A 7799-nucleotide genomic window follows, 5' to 3' on the forward strand; every position below is an offset into this window, starting at 1 on the left:
GACATAGTTCCAATAAAGATTGAACCTTTTTTCATCTCCTAAATTCATGAAAAAATGGGTAGTACCTTCTACTCTTTCAACTTTAAATTATTTTTCCTTAAACCCATGATAGGATTTTTTAAATAAGTTGAAAATCCTTCTATTAGAGTTATCTCGGAAAGAAATAAATCCACGACTTTGGGAATTAAAAGACGTGGTTAAGTTAAAGAAATGAAAAAAAAATTATTGTAATGTCAAGGTCCCAAAAAAGAACAAAGAAGTTCGAAACTTCTTCTAATAGCCCAGCTATTTGGATAAAGTTGGGAAGGAGCACAAACAATATATTTAAGAACATTTTATTGGAATTCTATAAAAGGAAGACGAACTCCAAATTAGGTGAATAGGGTCTCATACATCCACAACCAATTAGGTACGTTTTTGACATGATGATTTATTTGGCAGAGATGATCATTAGGGTCTGGAATAAAAAGCATGTAAAGAATACCCATATTTGAGTTAAAAATAACTCCGGATGCTCGTAATTCATCCAACTCTTCTTGTGGAGTAAATCTCATAATGGTCTTCGAGATTGACGCCGTGCATCAAAATCGTCCCTGAGATTTCAATTGCACCAATTACATCCCTGAGATTGGAAAAATTGCACCATAGTAGTTCCTGACCTGTTTTTCGTTAACGACGCGCTGACGTGGCTTGATGACATGGACCTTTGGTGACACATGTCACCTCATGGTTTGGCCACGTGTAACAGTATGATGACGTGTCGGTACGACACGTGGCATGCTGACATGGATGTGTATACCACGTGTCGTAATGCTATTTGTCCACGTGTCATCCACTATGTCATCGTTATATGTGCACCAAATTGATCCCTTACTTTGCATCAAATGACTGATTTTAGTCTCTGAAATTGAATGTCGTGCACCAAATTAGTCCCTTCATAAGTTTTTTCTCATTTTTTTATAAATTTAAAATTCTCATTATATATTTGAATACACTAATTTTAATTTTATCTTTTCACAAGTTATTTAAATACAAATATTTTTGTAAAATATTTTTAAAATATTAATTTTAATTATACAATTTTTTCTACAATATTTTATTAAAAGAATTATGTGACATATTGATATTGATTTAATAAAGAGTGTAAGTTAAGAGTATAATAATATTCCTTAATACATTTTTTTAATATTTAACACTTTAATAAATATTTTAGAAATTCTTGATAAGGCACTTATTATCTAATATAAATTTATTATTCCCATCCATTTTAAGAATGTCTGATTTTCCATATAATTAACTTCTCACTAAATTAATGAGATAGATTTATACTGTCAATTATAATAATTCATTTTATCTATAACTTAGTTAGGCGGCTTTTTCATATATTACACTATTAATCAATATAAGTACTTATTGTAACCATGACTTGAACAGTATTAAAACAGATACAAATTAATATAAGAGACAATGATAAAATTTTGATTTTAGTTAACATGTACTAATGATACAAGTTAACATTATTAATTAAAAAATTTATTATAAAATATGTATAATAAAAAATATAATTAAAATTAGTGTATAAAAAAATATTGAGAATTTTAAATTTATAAAAAAATGAGAAAAAACTGCTGAAGGGACTAATTTGATGCACGACATTCAATTTCAGGGACTAAAATGAGTCATTTGATACAAAGTAAAGGACTAATCTGGTGCATATGTAACGATGACATAGTGGATGACATGTGGATAAATAGCGTTGCGACACGTGGCATAATCTGACACGTGAAAAAATAGCATTGTGACACGTGGCATACCCATCCATGTCAGCATACCACGTGTTGTTGACCGACACGTCATCATACCGTTACATGTGGACAAACCATGAGGTGACACGTGTCACTAAAGGTCCACATTATCAAGCCACGTCAGCACGTCGTTAACGGAAAACGGGTCAGGGATTACTATGGTGCAATTTTTCCAATCTCAGGGGCGTAATTGGTGCAATTGGAATCTCAGAGACGATTTTGGTGCACGGCGTCAATCTCGGGGACCACTACGGGATTTACTCCTTGTGTGATAATAGATGGAGTAGATTTAACCTCCTTGAACACCCATAAGTAAATATTTACCTCCTATATTAGGTTAGGTCGTGGTTTAGGTTGGCTCGAGTAAATACCCATAGTCGTCCCTGAGATTCACGCAAATACCCATATTAATCTCTAAGATCCCGATTTCTCCATTGTAGTCCTCCAGATAGAGCTCCGACCACTCAAACTGGTCCCTGGCCATATTTCAGGTGATGACTCATCACCGGAGCACTGACGTGGCCGCGGATTGCCACGCTGGAAGGCTCCGAAACGGCGTCGTTTTGGTTTGGCACCCTTGATAATCAAAAACGTCGCCGTTTTGACGCTATTTAGCATGAATATTAGTTTTCTCGCCAAAACAAACTTCACTCATCTCTTCTTCTTCCACCCTCTGACTCCATCTTCGTATACTCATCAATAGCGTAGCCGTATGGTTCTAATTCCTGGGTTGAAAAAGTTGAGAGAAGAAGAAGCAAGAGGTTTTCGTTCTTCCCCTCCATCACCAGAAGCAAAAAGTTCGGACATTGTGATCGTATTCAAGGTAATCTCCCTCCCTTTTTTTTTTACTTTGCATTTTCGATTCACTATTGGTTGTTGATATGCAAGTTGTTTATGTGTCTGAGGTTCGGGAGTTTTGGTGTCGTTGTAGTGTCTAGGGTTTGAAGGTTGGCTGGGGTTTGTGGGGTTGCTATATTTAACTGGAATGAAACAGGGATATAGTTCAAAAATGTGTTCTTGAGGTGTTGATGTCGCACTCCAACACCAAAGTTCATACTACATCTAAAGTCACACAGCCACTACCAGTGTCAAAGACTCCTACCCAGCCCAAGGTGCTAACAAAAAACTTCCAGCTTATGAATAGTTTTCCAAATATCAGTTAATTTTTCAGAGATTCACTTGATCCTGGAGTGATTTTTTTTTGCCGTCCTGTAGTAACTCCTGGACAAATTACTTCTATTTGAGAACCACTTGTTATAATCTTTCCAAGAGCATGTTGATTTTCCAAAAATTTCAGGGACAAATAATGAGCTTTTATCTTAATTTTATCTTTGTATACTTAAGTTTTTGTAGTAAGATGAATTTAAGAGATGAGTTTTTATTTGATAGTGATTTGGATATGAGTTAAAATATACTAGTACTATAATAAATTTATCAAAGCTTACATTGTCTTGAAATACACCATTGATTGCTATATAGTTAAGTTTGACAGCAAAGTGGACTTGTTTTGCCTAAAATGTTTCCACGCTTGGCTAAATGCCTCTTTGAAATTTGTGATAAATGTTGTGTAGGAGGAATTGCCTAATAATCTAGTCAGACTAGATATGCTATTTCAAAAGGCAGTGGAATCTGGAATTGACATACAGGTCTATTAATGGTTTATTGTTATACTTAGTTTTTAACAAGAACTAATTGAATGGTGGAAAATTAATTGCACTTTTAATAAGAATAGGAAAATGAAAGTGATGTTTTTATCACAAAAAAAGAAAATAAAAAATAAAGTTGTGTTCTGCCAGATTTGTTGGACTTGAGGAAACTAAAAACTTGATGCATTTTATTCACTAGCAACTTTGTCATTTATTTATAACATTTAGTTAGAAAACTTTTCCATCGTTTTGTAGTGTAGATCAATTAGTGGAAGAGAGATTTCTATTCTCATATTGTCAGGGAAATAGATTGCTATTGCATTAGTTGACCAAAGCAAATTGAGGTATAGGTTTCTTCTTATATGTTCTGTTCTTTTTTGGCTTCAATATTTAATTGATGATAGCTTTTCAATAGTAACATACCCCACGTTCTTACCAACTTTTTATATGGTGCCTGTGGTAAACCAAGTTTATTCATTTGATACCATCTTTTTTAGAAGAAATTTGTCACTCCAATTGCATTATAACACATGTTTTTGTTTATAGTTTAGCTCCTGAATCATTGTCTGATTATCTGCATATCTGTTATTAGGGATTTTTATGGGGATCCATTGTAAATTTTAAGGACCTTTATGGGGATAAACATAAACATTAGGGATTATTATGGATCACGAATATAAAGTCAGGGTCATATATGTGTACATTTTGTTGAAGCTATATATGTATAATGTTTCCTAAATCTGGCAGGGACTGATATCAGCAGCGAAAGAGGTGATGCCTGATGTACATCACTGTTTCTGCGTCTGGTATTTATGAAAAAATTTCAACAAGAATTGGAAGAACTTACAACTATGGAGACTTTTGTGGGAATGTGCAAAGGCAACAACATACCAAGAATTCAGAGATGGAATGGACAAGATCAAAAGGTTAAATGAGGATGCTTGGGCATATTTAGAGAAGTGACCGATGGATGCTTGGACCAGAAGCTTATTCAGCCATATTTAGGAGTTTCTGTTTTGTGTAATTAGTCTTTTCCATCGTACAATGACTAGATGGTGAATTGTGATCCAAAGACCTTTTTGATATGCCATGCTTTTGATGAAACTACAGATAGCAGCATAATGGTTTCTAGGCTGCCTTTTACCTTCATCTTTTGATGTTTTTTGATAAACAATAGAATTTATCTTAATATACTATGCTTTGTGGTTTACCATTCAGGTGGAAGTAGTTTTTTCTTTTTTTGATAAATAATAGAATTTTTCTTAACAACAGTTTCATAGTTAACAGCATTTTTCATTCCATCAACAAGCAGTTTTTTTGATAAACAATGGAATTTATCTTAACAACAGTTTCATAGTTAACATCATTTTTCATTCCATCAAGAAGCAATTTTTTACATCTGTTGCTAACAGGAAATCCTAAACCACCAACTCATTCATCATTTACAATACAGGATCACCAACAACACTATCAATACAAACACAGCTAACACTAACAATTGGGTAATCACTTTTTGCATCTGAACATCCTCCTCCAACCTTCGAAACTTCCAATCAAAGTTCATCTTCACTTCATCACCACACGATTCTGACTTCTCAACCTATTCCTCATTCACAGAATCTACCCACACAAAAAGCTCGCACCATCTCTTCCCACTTGTCTGTAACCAAGAAAGGATCAAAGTTCAGAGAGGAACAACACAAGAACAGTCAGGGGAGGAGAATCAAAACAACACAAGTAATTATTCTAACCCACATTATAGTTGGGACAGCCATAAAACGATTTGTTCGGATTCGAATATGTGCCAGACCATCTAAGGACCGGCCTGCAGCCACAGCCGCACCATTCTGGCGGGACCGATCTTCTTCTCTTCGTTTGCGTTCTACTCCGGTTCCAGCTAGATGGGGAATGAACAGAGCTTCCACCTGCAGTGCTACCACCACCCATCATCGACATGAGTAGCAGCCCCAGCTGGAAATGTGTGAGAACAGGAAGAAGTGTATGAAAGAAGAAGAAGAAGAGATGAACAAGACGAAGGGATGAAGTATCTGAGAATTTGGGGATTTAGGGTTACATATAGTACGAGGGACCAATATGGGTACAAATTGCAAATTAGCCAGCTCAGCTAGCCGTTGGGAGCCCTCCAGCGTGGCAATCCGCGGCCACGTCAGCGCTCCGGTTATAAGTCATCACCTGAAATATGGCCAGGGACTAGTTTGAGTGCTCGGAGCTCTATCTGGAGGACTACAATGGAGAAATCGGGATCTTAGAAATTACTATGAGTAATTGCGTGAATCTCAAGGACGACTATGTGTATTTACTCGGTTGGCTCGAAGTACTAACGCGTTCACGAATTGTAATAACTTTTCTTTTCAATATCTCAAAAAATCTATAAGAGCATCATCACTGCGTTACAAAAGGAAAATCTAGAAAATTACTAAAGGATTTCAAAGAATAAATTTGTAATTTCTGAAAAATCTAAAAAAGAAACAGGATAAAACCTAAAAGAAGCATTTAAAGTAGGAGAAAAGTTAAATAGTGATATCCCTATTAATCAAAACTATTGGGGATAAACAATTTTATTAACTATTCAAAATGCATGTCACAGTAGAGGAAGACAAAAATTCCAGAAAAGTAAAAACCATAAAACATTTTTTGCGTTTGAAATGAGACAAACATGATTCGAAAGCAAAAAATATAGAGGAAAAGACTTTTACTTGGATTGATGTAAAAGCAACATGTTTGAAGATGCAAGAGGAAAATGAATTTTCTTTCAATGTTTGGATGCTCATAAACGAGAAAGAAGATCTTCACTACTTAAAACTGATGAGAGATTTTTTTTTGTTTGGTGACTGTTGATGAGAGATAAAATCTCAAAGATTTTTTTTTCCTTCTCAAAAGAAAAAAAGGAAAAAATTTCAGAAATAGCCCATGTCGCAGAAACTAATTTTTTGCTTGCAAAAATTTTCAACTTCATGGTAAACTAGCCAAACTTACTGTTGATCCACTCCTACTCCAGATTTCTTGATGTCACATGTCACCACGCCATTGAGTGATCAAACGCTAGTCATCATTAGCCATTGATTTTTGTGGTACCATAGAACTTACTTTTTAAAAATTAATAATATCATTCTTTTTATAATTTTTTTTAAATTGTCTTTTATCTTTAATTATTTATTGTCATAAATGTTATTAATTAAAAAATATCTACTACTACCGGAGAAATCACCGAGTAATTAGAGACTAATTTTTTTTATATTCTTTAAATATATGTGTAATACATTGTTATTGAAAGATTTATTATTCTTTTTATATGGTGTTTTATTCAAATTGGACGATCCGATTTGTTTAAAGAAAAAAATAAACTACAAATCGGAGGATCCGATTTATTTGAAAAAAAAATATATTACAAATCGGAGGATCTGTTTTGTATTTTTTATTTTTTTTATTTTTTAAAATAAAAATCGGACGGTCCAATTTTAACATTAAAAATTTTTTTATTTTCGAAATCACAAATCAAACCGTCCGATTTCTGATTGTTAGTTTAAAAAATGAAACAAATCGGAGGATTCAAATTATTTAAACCATACCAGTGTAAAACTCATCTCTCTCACATCTTTGTGAGATACACTCCTCTCTTTCTCACATAAAAAAGAAAAAGCGGTAATTAGATGGTAGATAAGAAAGACATGTCTTGTATTTGCCATGTCATGATTCATGAATGATAGACCACCTGTTGAACTTGGGAATGTCTTTGGTGGGGAAAGAATAATCAACAGCCTTAAAGACCATATAAAAAGATTCTATATCAAGGGTTAGAATGGCTGCTGTACAATAATTGTTGATAATGTTAGTTTTGACCCAAAATTATATGTATTTGCAAATTGATATAACATGGTTTGATTAGACCAATCATTTAATAACCGGATTTTTTTAGATGAATTGGTTTACAATTCTTTTTTGTTGGACTTTACCTATGGGTCATACGTCCATACCCATAAGGCCATAACCCACACAAACATAATTCATAAAAACACAATTCATTTTTTTTTTTAATTTACCGGTCAACATCATGAACAATTTCATATTATTTACACTATTATTTTCTGCTTTAGTTATTTTTTTTCTATAAGATTTTTATTTTTCATTTTATGGTAAAATAAAATCAAAACTTGTACACATTTTTGTTTTTATTTATTATTATTATTGTTATTATTATTCTTTTTTATTAAAACAAAGCACATCTTTTTTCTATTGTTGCATATCTTTTTTTACCAGTAAAAATTAATTTTTTATTTTTTTACACTATTATTTGATTAAAATAAAATAAAATAACAGACTAAAATAC

Source organism: Arachis ipaensis, chromosome B07 (assembly GCF_000816755.2).
Source record: "Arachis ipaensis cultivar K30076 chromosome B07, Araip1.1, whole genome shotgun sequence".
NCBI classification, from domain to species: domain Eukaryota; kingdom Viridiplantae; phylum Streptophyta; class Magnoliopsida; order Fabales; family Fabaceae; genus Arachis; species Arachis ipaensis.